Raw genomic sequence first — 13,645 nt, 5'->3', positions numbered from 1 at the left:
GAGCTGAAATGTCTCTGAGGACTATAGCTTGTTGGAAACATATTTTCCTAAGGGATAATGGCATTGCTGTTGTCTGGACCAACAGTGAGGAAACACATGGTGCTATTTGTTACACATGATTTGTGCTTGTCCTCCCCTGTGAGTAGGTATAGCCATAGTTCTGTGTAGTCAGATCAATTCAGGGAAAAAATCTTCAGAATTTTATTGGTTAAACGCAGGGACTTTTTTTTTTTTTTTTTTTTTTTTCTTTGTCGTTTAAGAATGTTGAGTTTAAGGATTAGGTAGCCTAGGATTTGTGTGGTAGAGGGTCTGAACTACAAATTCAGTTCAAACTTTTAAACACACTTGGGGTTCTGATATTTCTGACCACTTTTTGCCCTTATAATAATTCTCCTCTGGAAATGCAGCTTCTAAGAGTGAACCGGGCATTGTGAGCTGAGAACTTCTTGCCTTGGAGCTCCATCTAGTGGGTAGTGGCTTCTACTGAGCAGCAACAAGGGCAACTTAATTTGTGTCGCTGAGAAGTGAGAAGCAGGAAAAGGAGCCAATACAAAAATTTCCTACAAAGCTTAATAATCACAAATCAAGTAATTGTTCATTCTTGTCCTGCAGTCATTTTTTAACTTTCTCTCTGCAAAGACAATGTTACTTCACGTTTTGTGCTGAGGGATTTTCATAACATAGTGGAGGCACACCCTAATCATGGGGGAAAAAAAAATAAAAAAGTAAAAAAGAAAAAATAAAAAGTAAAAAGGAAAAAGGAAAAAAGAAAAAATATATAAAAAATAATAAAAGAGAAAAGTAAAAAAAGAAAAAAGGAAAAAGAAAAAAGAAGAAAGAAAAAAGAAAAGAAAATAAAAGAAAAGAAAAGAAAAGAAAAGAAAAGAAAAGAAAAGAAAATAAAAGAAAAGAAAAGAAAAGAAAAGAAAAGAAAAGAAAAGAAGAGAAAAGAAAAAAAGAAAAGAAAAGAGAAGAAAAGAAGAAAGGAGAGGAGAGGAGAGGAGAAGAGAGGAGAGGAGAGGAGAGGAGAGGAGAGGAGAGGAGAGGAGAGGAGAGGAGAGAGAGGAGAGGAGAGGAGAGGAGAGGAGAGGAGAGGAGAGGAGAGGAGAGGAGAGGAGAGGAGAGGAGAGGAGAGGAGAGGAGAGGAGAGGAGAGGAGAGGAGATAAACCATCAATTTCTTCTCTGTACCTCTGCATTTCTTTTATTAATGGAATGGCTGCATTATTTCACTCAGTGTGCTGCAGTCATTGGTAAGTGACACAAGGATATGAGTAATTACTGTGTGTAATTACTGTGTGAAGTTACTCTTAAGTGAAGAGTCTTCTTAGGTAAACTTTAAAACAGAAAACATTCTAGCCACACTAAGAGGTCTGTGAGAGCCAAACCTTTAAAATCTGTATTTTGTCTTGACAAAATATTATGTACTTTATGCCAGATTCTACAAAGGCAACCATGTTCAGACAGGGCCTGTTATATGTATTTATTAGGAAAAGAAGGTAGGTCTTGATAAATGAAAAAGGGTTTTATCTGAGTTACTTTTACAAATGACATTTTCCTAGTCCATCTGTCAAATTAATTTAGTGAGCCAAATTTGGATTTCAATTACACTTAAGTCATCCAGAGTAGCCCAAGGGAGTAAGGAATAGCTAGACAAAGCATGTGACCATGGCTGTCTAATATTTTACCTTTTGAAAAGAAAAATAAAAAGAAAGAAGGAAATAGCTAACCTATTTGGTAAGGACAAAGCTGTTTTCTTTGGCAAATGTGTTTCACAGAACTAGCTGCTTTGAAGACGGTGTCTGTAATATAGCTAGTAGTCTTTCAATTTGAGATGAACCCCAATAAAAGCACTTTCTGAAGTGTTTCTGTGCTATCTGTATCTTCAGAGAGTATCAAAAGGGATGGAGGTTGGGTAGTCCTGCATTTAAGTAACAGTTATTTCACAAAATATTTTATAAAGGATAGGCTGATTGTTTTTATTAAGCTGCTTAGTGGGGTTATTTAAAAATTGTCCATGAAATTCCCAAGGTAGAGATATTGGAAGATAAATGATAACCTGGCTAAAAGAAAAAGACTATGGTTGAGCAAGAAGCCTTTTCATACTTTGACTGCTGACCTTGATCATCTCCTTGTCTTAATTACCTTTTCTTGGCCTTTTTTTTTTTTTTTTTTCTTTTTAAATTTAGCATATGTGTGGAAAAGACAAGTGAAGTAGCTTTCCATGCCTTGAAAAATCTCACTCTTAGGTTTGCTATTTATAAAGGAGGGAGAGTTTTAAAAGACAATATGCGAGTGTGTTTTAGTATGAAAAAGTGATTGACAAATAATTTCTCCTTTTATTATTACTGACATATTTTTTGTATTATTTTCTATTGGTTTTCAGCCTCTTTCTTTTGTTCTTTAGCTTCTATTACTGACTTCCTTTTAACTACACACTTACACTTCCCTATTTCATTAGCCTAGGTTAGTTTTATGCTGTTTCAGGAGTCAGGTGGAGAGTGGAAAAGATCTTTAGCTGTGAAAATCCTGGAGAAGCTCCAAATTTTTTTTTTTTTTTTTTTTCCCCTTTGCTGTGTTTCTCAGCCTGTAGGGACTAAAATAGTTTCCAAAATAAATGATCCTGGACAAAATTACTTTCAGAATAAATGATCTGAAGCACAGTGCTGGAGCTGCAGCAGCTGGAATGGTCCCGTAAGTCCCATTACACTGACCAAAAATTGACCTAGCTCAGTTCCCCAGAAAAGGCATGAAGGTCTGACTGGTGAATAGAGGTGAGTACTTAAAGGATTTTTAGGAAATATATCTTATTTGTGAGAGAAACTTTGTATCACAAATATATATATTCCACTCTAGACTAAATAGCAAATGTCTTTTTCACTCTTATTTCTGAAGTTCAGGAAAACAGTACTGATACTAACGATAAACGGAAGTCCTTCTCTTGCCTGTATTGAGTGTTGCATCCCGGGTTTATTCTATGTGGTCTCCTAGGTAAGCTATTTCTGTTTGATATTTAATATTCAGACTTTAGAGAGATTTGGCACAATGTCAAAAATAGCAATTCGCAGAGGGAAAATTCAGTTTATTCCATATGGAAGTCAATACCAAAGAGGAGGAGTTGGAGCAGAGGAGCAGAGCCCAGGCCCCCCTGCAGAGCACAGGGATGAGGGGGTGGGCAGATGCAGGACAGAGCGCTAAACCTCGAGCTGCATGGCTGAGGGCTGTGGCTGACTCCATCAGAGGGCAGGCTGTTTCTGAGGAGACCTTTGGAAAAGGGTTCCTTCAATCCTCCTAATGCTTCCTTCATTCTGACCTCGGTCTCGGGATTGGTGAGCCACTAGCAATAACAGCTCCAAGGCTGGTGGGAGCAGCCTCACATCCAGCCACCCTCCTGGCTCCTGGCTGCCCTCCCATCTCTTCCTCAAACCACAAGGTAAGGGCTGGGCCCTACACCCGTGGCTGATCTGCTGTCCTGCGCTTTCCCACCCTGAAAGGGAAGACAGAAGCGTATCCTAAGAATTCATAAACAATGTAGATACACCTTCATTGTTGTCTGAAAGTCCTCCTTGGTCCTGAGAAGACTTTTCTAGCAATTCCATATTCACAGATGTACTTATCTGTAGAATGCAAGCTAATATTTCATATACTATAAATATTATATTTAATATGAAGTTTGATATTTATCATTACATTGCAGCATAAAGTTTAAATAATTTGCAATATTGAAATCACTGAAACTTGCCTATTTGAAACTGCAGTTTGTGAGTCATAATATATTGCAGAAATTAAATGAAGCTTTAAAATAAAATCCAGCGTCTGAATGGACCAGTTGTCTAAAGGCAAATGCTATATCATGGAAACCTTGCTCTGTTATTTTGGATTCCTATTACTCAACAAATGGTTCATTCTGTGGTAGAAGGAAGGCAGTAGACATTTCCTGATCAAAGCAGTTTCACTGATGGCCAACACAATGCCATGTGTTTGAAGAGAAGTCAGAGGTGTGGAGGAGACTTTCACCAACTTTCCCTCCCAAATGTAACTTTGGAGTTAATAAGAGCCTCCTTCTGCCCATGGCCACATCTCAGTCCCCCAGAGCCAATCTACAGTTTATCACAATGCTGAGCATCACTAGGAAGAGCCTGTCTCTGTCTTCTTTACACTGTCCCTTTAGATATTTACACACATACATAAAAAACCCTGAAACTTCTTTTCCTTAGGATGAGCAGCCAAGATTTCTCATCCTCTCCCTGTGTATCCGTTGCTCAAATCCCTTAATCACCATCATGGTATGTCTGCATAAAAGCTTATTTATAAAATTTTAATAACGCACAATTATTTCAAGTGTGGTAAATGAAATACTAGTTAGTAGTCTACTAAATGGTGGCCAGAAATATCAAGTCATGAAACTTCCTTGAATGTTTTAAAGAAATCTGAGGTGATTCTGGATATTATTTATTTTAAACAACTTTTACAAGAAGCTGTCTTTGGGTAGCTGCTATTTAAATTATTTCCTGGAGGAAGTTGTTGATATTTGGTGTTGATCTTTAGCTGTAATTTATCTGTCTAGAAAGATATCATCATACTTTGTTCCTCTTCAGATCTCTTTCATACACAATGATTTATCTTTCCTCCTTACTTGGTTGCTATTCTCTATTCTTTTCTTTCAACAGATTACATTCACCAAGCAAATATTCATTAGCTTCTGGAATGAAGATCAATTTTTTGACCTTTTCCTCCTTAATATCCCCGGTGCATATTTCATGGGCTTTTTCTTAACATAAGAATGATTTTATTATATCAGGCCTAGAGGTACTTTTGGTGTCCTTTCCCTGTCTACAGCAAATAGCAGGTCCCCAGGAAAGATCTAAAAAACAAAGCAAATGTGTGTGTTGTGCTGCTCCCCAGAGCAGTTTACATCCTCTTACCCAATTTCAGGTCAAATCCTCTATGGGAGGACTACAGCACCTCTGTCACTCTGAATTCAGAAGGGCTGGATGTGGAGGGCTGCTTTCAGGACCAGAATTAACCCACCATGTTCCAAGTGCCTGTGAGTTCCATCAGCAGGAGGTTTGATGGCTGTACAGAGACCTATCAAAAGACTAATGGATGCCATTATTATTTATGTTGGTAAGTTATATTTTACCCTGCTTGTTATGTGTCTGAGTGGTGAGAGATAGTGGCATTGTCATCCTGGTCATTGTCTCATGACAGCTTCTCTGGGCTGGCTCTGAGGATGGGACATCTGGACATCTCCCCTTCCTTTTTCTTGAGAATCATTAAGGGAGGTATGGGGAGAGGGGAGGAGATGAAATAGCAAACAATAATAATGAATAAGGCACACAGGAAATCAGAAGTCAAACTGCTGAGACAGCTGCTCTGTGCTACCTGAGAACTGAGCTTTAGTGGGCTATTTCTATGTAGTTATCATGAGGCACAATTATTTTTCAGGGTATGTGACACATGAGGAAATCCCTGCCTTACTTATGTTAGAGAGGGAGTAACACTGTACCTATGTTCCTTTCTGCTATTAGAGAGATTACAAGTGTAATCTGTTGTCTTTTCAGTGCCATATTTTTTCCAGCTGAAAATGGAGGCAGTATTTCTGTCCCACATGTATCACACATGAGTTTAAAGAGTGAGATTGATCAAAAATGTGGAGAAAACCAGCCATCATATTTTGTTGCCCATGTAAACTCACCAAGTCCAGAACAGAGCTCTTATTTTTCCCTTACACAGACCTCTTTTTACTGACTTTTTTCATGATTCCTGCAAAGACACAATCTTCCAAGCGGTCAGGTGGTCTCTTCACCAGCAGCTATCACACGTTTATACCCTTTACATCTTTATACTAATTCTACCTAGGATTAAACAGGAAAAACATCTACAATGGGTATTTTTCTTTTTATAGACACAAAGCTTTTATATTACGATTTAAGAATGCAATGCGGGTTGCTTAATTAGCATTTCCCAGAAAGCAGAAAATATTATAATCCTAAGGTGTCCTTTTGGTAAGGTTCCTTTTCCTACATGCTTCCTCTTTCTGGAATATTATTATTTTTTGTAAGAGAATCACATAATCAAGGAATGGGTCGTTGTCACCGAGACACACAAAGCAGCCACAAGCAGACAAGAGGTTTTGCAGAGCAGAGGTTTCTCCGTCCACCTCAAAGCTGAGACAGGGTGGAGAGAGCCTCTTTGTTTTATTTCTTACTTTTTATACATTTGTGGGTCTAGCAGACGATTGGCTTCTGGGGTTTTTCACCCCTCAGCCAAGTGGCTAAACCAATGGTCAGTTACAATTGTGTTCAGGTTAGAAATATGCAAACAAAGGACAGAGAATGAAAAACAAAGGATTTGTTTATGTTACATCTGTGGGAAAATGTAGAAAACTGCTCTTAATATTGTACAATAACTAAAAAGATCTGACTCCATTTAAGAAAATCAAAAGGCTCAGAAAAACCAGGGTAACAGGTCATATGGAAGGGACACAGTAGATCCTGTGGTCCAACCTCCCTGCTGCAGTAGGGCCATCCTAGAGCACGTGGCACAGTGTCACCGTGTCCAATCCGCGCTGACCCGCGCGTCCACAGGCTAGCTCAGAGTTTCACTGTGACAACGTGGTATGATCGGAGCAGCGGACGAAGCGCGCCGCTTCCTCTCTGTGGGATCTTGGATCCCACCCTCAGCGATGGGCACGTAGATGACGTAAGCGACCTCGGCAACTGAATGAAAGGCGGACTCTCTTGGGCAGGATGTAACGTAGGTTTATTGAGGCAGAGGGAGCGCGGGGCTCTGCACGCTGCACCTGCTGCCCAGGAAAGACCCCGAGGGCAGGCGTGCGGCAGGTTTTAAGGGGGGTGGAAACAGGGGTGGCGACAACCCGTCAGCCAGTCACAGGAATCGGGGGGTTAACCGGGGGTGTGAACCATAGAACTGGGGACCAACCACAAAATGATGGGAGGGGGTCTCCCGGGCCCCAGCCTATCACTCGGCACCCTTCCCGGAGTTTTCTAGAAGCCAGGGAAGGGTCTCTGAGTGACAGGCAGGCGACCACGAGGAGGGGGGGGGGGATTGACAGCGACAGGTGCAGGGAAGGGATGAATGACAGAAAACGTCTGGTTTTACAATAGACAAAACAACCGATGCAGAAGGGAAAACCAATGCAGAACACAGGGGTATACAGTGAACAAAACCATTATAAAAATAACTTAAAAATCTTACAAAAATAACTTAATAACTTAATAAAAACAATTCTCACACCACCACAGCACAGGATTGTGCTAAATGGTTCTTGAATATCACCAGTGAAGAAGACTCCATAACCTGCTCTGAGCAATCTGTTCCAGTGCTCAGTCATCTGCAGAGTAAAGAAGTTCTTCCTCATGTTCAGGTGGAACTTCCTGTGCTTCACTTTCTGCCCATTTCTTGTCCTGTTGCCTGGCACCACTGAGCAGAGCTTGGGAACGTCCTCTGGCACCCTCCCTTCAGATACCTGTAGCCATCTCAGTCATCTTGAGGCTGAACAGGCCCAGCTCCCTCAGCCTTTCCTTGTACAAGATGTTCCAGGCACTTAATCATTTTCATAGCCCTCTGCTGGACCTGCTCCAGGGGCTGCATGGTTCTCTTGTCCTGAGGAGCCCAGAACTGGACACAGCACTCCAGATCTGGCCTCATCAGGGCTGAGCAAGGGGCAGGATCACCCTCTGTGACCTGCTGGCAATGTTCTTCCTAATACATCCCAGGATATTATTGGCCTTCTTGGCCAGAAAGACACGCTGCTGGCAAGTTCATACTGCTTGTCTGACATGAACTACTGCATGGAAGGTAATGATAGGCAGATTTCAACTCTAGGAAGAGCAGCACCGTTCTTTTACACTTATACTAATAAGAAGTTGCAGAAAGGCACAAAGGCACGCTGCTGGTAAGTTATCACTGCAAACTATTTATTCCACTGCTTAATGTTTAGCATGATCTATGTCTGTCTCTCATCTCTGGTTGACTATTCACTACTATGTCAACACAAAGTTCCAATTTCCTTGTTACTTCATTGCCTGCTTGCAATATCTTCAATGATTTTTTTTTTTTAATTTTATTTTATTTTATTTTTTAACATCTGGAAACTTAGGATTATATAAACATCTAAAATCCAAACTTGTTTTAATTCTTTGTTTTTTTCCTACCTTGTTCACAGAAATCCTGACCTCTTTTTGCTAGTAGGCTGCACTGCCAGAATACCATTATCCTGTCTAGCAATTGCAGTGCAATAGCAGTGGGAAGGTAAAGCTTGAGGGCTTGTATGTGAACACCTTCAGAGGAAGAAAATATGGTGTTTTTTTAAATCTGAGAAGCCAGCAAAAATCTACTGTGTGGAAGGTAATGCTAAGCAAATTTAAATTCTAGAAAAAAAGGCACATTTTTTTACATATAATAAACATAATTAAGAGTTGGAGAAAAGTGTGAGCAATCAGTAAGGATTAGTTCCTGGATATATCCAAATTAAGACCTATTTCCTTTCATAGTACAAGTACTTCAGCCAGCTGGTGTTTTAACCATGTTTTTTCAATTGCATGGTGTCACTGCAAAGAAGTAGCCAGGAAAACTGAATAGATTCTGAGGTATAAATAAGACAACTATGACTATGAAACTCTGGCCTCAAACTCTGTGTTTACAGTCAAGAGTTCCTATGCATTGAAAACTGGGTCCCTTCGTCAGGTAAAGGACAACGATCTGTCACTCACAGAACTCACTGGGGTTCTAGGCAGCCTCAATGGTTTCTGTGATGTTGTGATGTTGCTGTTGTCCTGTCATAAATACCCAGACATCTTGACGACCACACTCAGCTCGAGATTTTTTTGTCTCCTGTGCTGCTGGAATATTTGTGTCACTTAGGAAACACTGCCAGTGGATGGGATTGGGTACAAGTGTAATCAGAAAGGCCACCGAGGCAGGGAAGGAGGACAGCTGTCCTAAGCATTCAGAGCTTTACATTCTGTGCCCTTCTGATGTGACGTAAGCCTCAAGATATTTATTAAGCTGGATGAAAGCCTGCTTTGGTCTTGCAGCTCTCTGAATATGTCTACCATTTATTTAGGATATGTTACAGTAGATACCAGATGGAGTATGGTGGTACCTAATGCTGTCTAATTGCAGTAGAAAATCAGAGTAAAAGAAACAGGTGGTGCAAAAATTTTACTGTAGTATCAAGATCTTGTTTGTGTATCTGGAACACATATTCTTAACCTTAAACTCAGATTAAAGTTAAGGATAATAGAAAAATTGTTTGATTCAGATATCAGTAAAGTAGAAATCAAAATATATGTACTTTTATCTGTAAGTTTTTCAATCAGTAATGTAAACATTACCTTGTAATTAAAATACAGTTACAGAAGAATACTCAGCAGGCCAGTATGTGAAACAAGGCCTAGTCTGGATGAATTATGGAAAAAAAACAAAAAAGAAAGGAACAAATAAGGAGGTTTTGTTTTAATGTGAACAGTATTCAGGTGAGGAATCCTACAGTTTTTATTTGGGTAAAAATACCCTTTGAAATGAAATGAGTCTGACGCTATGTCAAATGAATCAAGGACACTAGTGGATGACTGATTTAGTGACAACTGAATGGCAAAGAGTGGGAAGATTAAATAATCAGTTAAATGGCATGGACGAAGATTTCAGCAAAACCTCCCCATTAGGAATACTCACAGCTGTACAGGAGGAGCAGTAGCAGAAATGGAGATAACTGGTGACCTCCAAATGCATGTTGACCTGAAGCACCCTTATATGGACCATGGAGAGAAACAGTAGTTGGAGATTGGGATGGAATAATCAAGTAGGTCTCCTCAGTATGAAGATGTAATGAAATACTGCCTTGTTTTTATGCACTATGGCATTGCTCTTGAAGAGGAGCTGCTGGAGAAGCAACTAATGAGCAGATGGAGAAGAATCAGCGTGGTTCATTAACACTTCTGCTAAGCAGTTGTTTCTTTCTTTATTCTTACTAAAAATATGAAAATCTATCAAAACAGTGTAAATTTGGGGCCTGCCTGAGACTATCAGCTTTAGCACATTTCTTGTTATAGCTACCTACAGTAAACTCATTCTTTTTGCTTACAGCAACTACAGAATCAAAGATATCAAGCAGTAGTGAGGAATGGGAATTAAGGGGTCCAGGTGATATCTCTTTAAGAAAATTGTGCCTGATCTGCATTTGTCCATTTACATAGTTCTTGCCCATTTACAGTGAAATCTTGTCAGATCTTCATTCCTTGGAGCTGTTGTGGATGTAAGTAATTTAGTTCTGAAAAAAAAGAAAAAAAAAGAAAAAAAGAAGAAAAAAATAAGAAAAAAATTTGTACTGAGAGTTACCTGCTTCCAGGAATACAGTAAAAGTTCATTATTCTAAAGTAGAGCAATGATCATATATGTCAGGCAGTATATTGTGTGGCATGGGACATGCACATCATAGCTATGTGCTTTCAGTGACATGAACTGTTGGATATGCCATAAAAAGTTCAATGACCTTGAATTGAGTGATATGCCTGAACTTGATACTGTTTGAGGTTTTCATGTCAGCTCTCACGCTGGACTCATCATGCAGGCTCTGCCATGTGATCTGCTGTGTATTCCTTTCCTTCCATTTTTCCTCTGTGAAACAGGAGCAGATAATTTCCACATTATCTGTGTGAGGATATTTGGAATGTGAGAAGATTCTGCCTGGAGATGTTGGGATGGGGTGAGTGAAGATCCTGAGTGCTGGACCAGAGGTGTGAGAATTGGTTGACCTGCAGAAAGTGATGAAGAAATATTTAGGGGAAGAAATCATAAGAACAAAGGGAGGGATCACCTAGAAAGGGCTATAAAAAGGGCTGATTGCATATAAAATATGCATATCTGACTGAGCCCTGTGCCTGATCACCATCCTGTCTTCATTCCAACCTTTCTTAACTACACATCTGTGTCCTTTCACTCTTCATCCGTGTGTGTGAGTACGGAGTGGGCTGATTGCCAGTTACTGGGGGGACTGGCTGCTGGCTGTTGATATCAGAATGGGGGTTCTAGGTGCCCTTATACTCTACATATAGCTATCTGGGGGACCCATGGGTGTGGGGTGCCTGCAACATCAGCCATCATGAGAGTGTGCATCTGTTTGAGCAAGCACTGACGCAGATAGAGAGAGAGTAGGCAACCAGACAGCAAATGTGTGTGTGGAGAAGGGGACAGAACCAGAGTCAGTTCCAGTCAGAGAGCGGTTATGAACATCAGAAAACTTTTTTTTTTCCCCCACTGTGAGAGTACCCAAGAGCTGGCCCCGGTTGCCCAGAGAGGTTTTGTATTCTTGACATGGTCTAACCCCAGCCAGCAGCCAAGCTCCACACACCTGCTCACTCACTCCCACCAGCAGGACTGGGGAGAGAATTAGAAGGGTAAAACATACTCCTGGGTTGAGATAAAGACAGTTTAACAGGAAAAGAGTAATCTGCACACACAAACATGGCAAACCAGGGAATTCATTGCTTCCCAAGGGCAGGTAGGTGTTCAGCCATCTCCAGGAGAGCAGGGCCCCATCACATGCTGCGGTTACTTGGGAAGGCAAGCGTCATAACTCCAAATGTGCCCTCTCTTCTCCGTTCCTTCCTCCACTTTATGTACTGAGCAGGATGTCATATGGTCTGGAATATCCCTTTGGTCAATTTAGGTCACCTCTCCTGGCTGTGTCTCCTCCCAACCTCCCATGCATCCCCACTTCCCTTGCTAGCATGACGACGTGAAAAGCAGAAGAAGCCTTGGCTCTGTGTGAGCCCTGCTCAGCAATAACAGAAGCATCTATTATCCCCCCTATGTTCAGAAAAAATCCAAATCACAGCTCTGTATCAGCCACTGGGAAGAAAATTAATTCTACAACAGCCAAAACCACCACAAGTCTTCATTTTTGGAAATATTAAAAATCTGGACTTGGTCCAAGTAGCCTTGTTTGAGAAATGGGCTGGATAAGATGACCTTCAGAGGACCCTTCCAACCTCAGACATTCTCTAATTCTGTGCCTCAGTTGTCTGTGCTTCTTTGATGTGAATACTATATGTAAATGTTGTCACAAGAAGTAACCCCCGCAGCTGATAGATACTGAATCCTGAAGACATTAAAATAGGTTTTGAATAGTGCTACTTAATAATGGTGGATTCAGGATGGCGGCTGCCTTGCCTTCATTTCCAAGTGTGGTGAAACCTCAGGGCCACACCACTGAAGTGTTTGTCCCCACCTCTGCCTTCTTAAAACCTGTGTCTCTCTAGATTTAATGGTGATACTGGGGTTAGTGGATAAAGATAACTGTTGCAGCAGCAGGTGTCTGCTGTGTGTGTTGTGTGACACTGGAATAAATATTCTAGAATAAAATAAACATCTTTATGGTCCTTGCCTTCACACCTCATTGTAAAGGTAAATAAAGAGAGGCCACTGAGCTGATGTTAAATCAAGAAGGATATGAATCAAAGCTTTACTGAGTCAGTAAAACCTTAGCACCGACTCTGATGGGAATTATAGTAGCTTCTTGGACAGCAGGGGGACACATTACTGTTTAGATATCTTAAAAAATAATTTATTTGCTGTAACTCAGTGAGTTGTAACTTGCTGGTGTGTTTGTCTTCTTAGATACTTATTAAGAGATTCACTTTACCTTACGTTGCAGGAAAAAAATTCCCAGCATTTTGTATGCTCAGGTATTTTAGTGTTTGTTCAAAGACATGTTAAAAATTGTTTGATGTTCTGGACGCAGTTCAGTCTAGCTCAGATGAATTTCTGATTGAAAATCCTTGTCTGGCTGTTTAAAACATCTTGCATATAATGTGGGGGGGTTTGTTGTTGTTTTGTTTTCCTTCAGCTGCCATTTTCCTCTCTCCTGGAAGTTGTACATCCTTCCCTTAGCTGGAAGGGGATTTTCCTCCTCCAAATTACTTGACTCTTCTCTGGTCTCATCTCCACACAGCATAGTCTCATTTCTGGGAAGGGTAGTTCTAGCTTTTGACATTTTTCAGCTGCGTGGAGCCAGCCTTAAAATACTTCCAAGTTGGGCACTAAAAAGAAAATCAGGAAGTTCTAGTGGAAGAAGAGAAAATGCATCAAGAAAAAAAAAAAAAAAAGCAGAAAAGAGGAGGTAGAGAGAGAAGTGTTTAGGCTTAGAAGTTAGTATGGAGTTGTTCTCTCTCCACCTGAAAGAGGCAGTAAGGTGTATTTCCCTTGGGGATTTGTGCTCAACTGCACATTTGCAGTGCTGTGAGCAGTCAAGTGCATCTGTTATGCCTCTCTTGCTACCTAATCTTCATGAGCAGGTGCACTTGCTCCAAAACTGTTTTGAGTTCAGTCCTTCAGGTGGTGGTATTCTCCTCTGAATGAGACACATCCTATCGGGTTCATACGTGGAGCCCATAACTGGTAATCCTGAATTTCTGACCAAAGGCATTAACAGAGGAAAGAACACAATTTATTTTTTTAAGTGGTTGAATTTGCATGCACTGTTTAATCTTTCATTTGTAATATCAAGAGAGAGCTGGGACTTGGGTAACTGTAAAGACAGACTGCCCTAAGATTACCAGTGCACAGTATCCACTGTTCTAGCATGGCTTTAGAAACCTCACCACAGAGCTGTGTGAATAA

At 40.6% G+C, this 13,645-nt stretch overlaps 1 protein-coding gene across 2 annotated transcripts in view; it reads left to right on the top strand.

The window, feature by feature from the left end:
• Positions 1–7,793: 7,793 nt before the first annotated feature.
• The window catches only part of MYOM2 (myomesin 2), an 89,760-nt gene continuing 83,908 nt past the window's right edge, over positions 7,794–13,645 (top strand). The window contains exon 1 of one of the 2 annotated variants that reach the window (XM_058419641.1): positions 7,794–7,919. The gene's annotated coding sequence lies outside the window, so the exon portion shown is untranslated. The remainder of the gene's footprint in view (positions 7,920–13,645) is intronic. The other variant, XM_058419640.1, reaches the window with a different exon arrangement.

The sequence above is a fragment of the Hirundo rustica genome, chromosome 3 (assembly GCF_015227805.2).
Source record: "Hirundo rustica isolate bHirRus1 chromosome 3, bHirRus1.pri.v3, whole genome shotgun sequence".
In the NCBI taxonomy this organism is placed as follows: Eukaryota; Metazoa; Chordata; class Aves; order Passeriformes; family Hirundinidae; genus Hirundo; species Hirundo rustica.
Note: the sequence above shows the minus strand (reverse complement) of the source record. Positions and strands in the feature narration are given on the sequence as shown.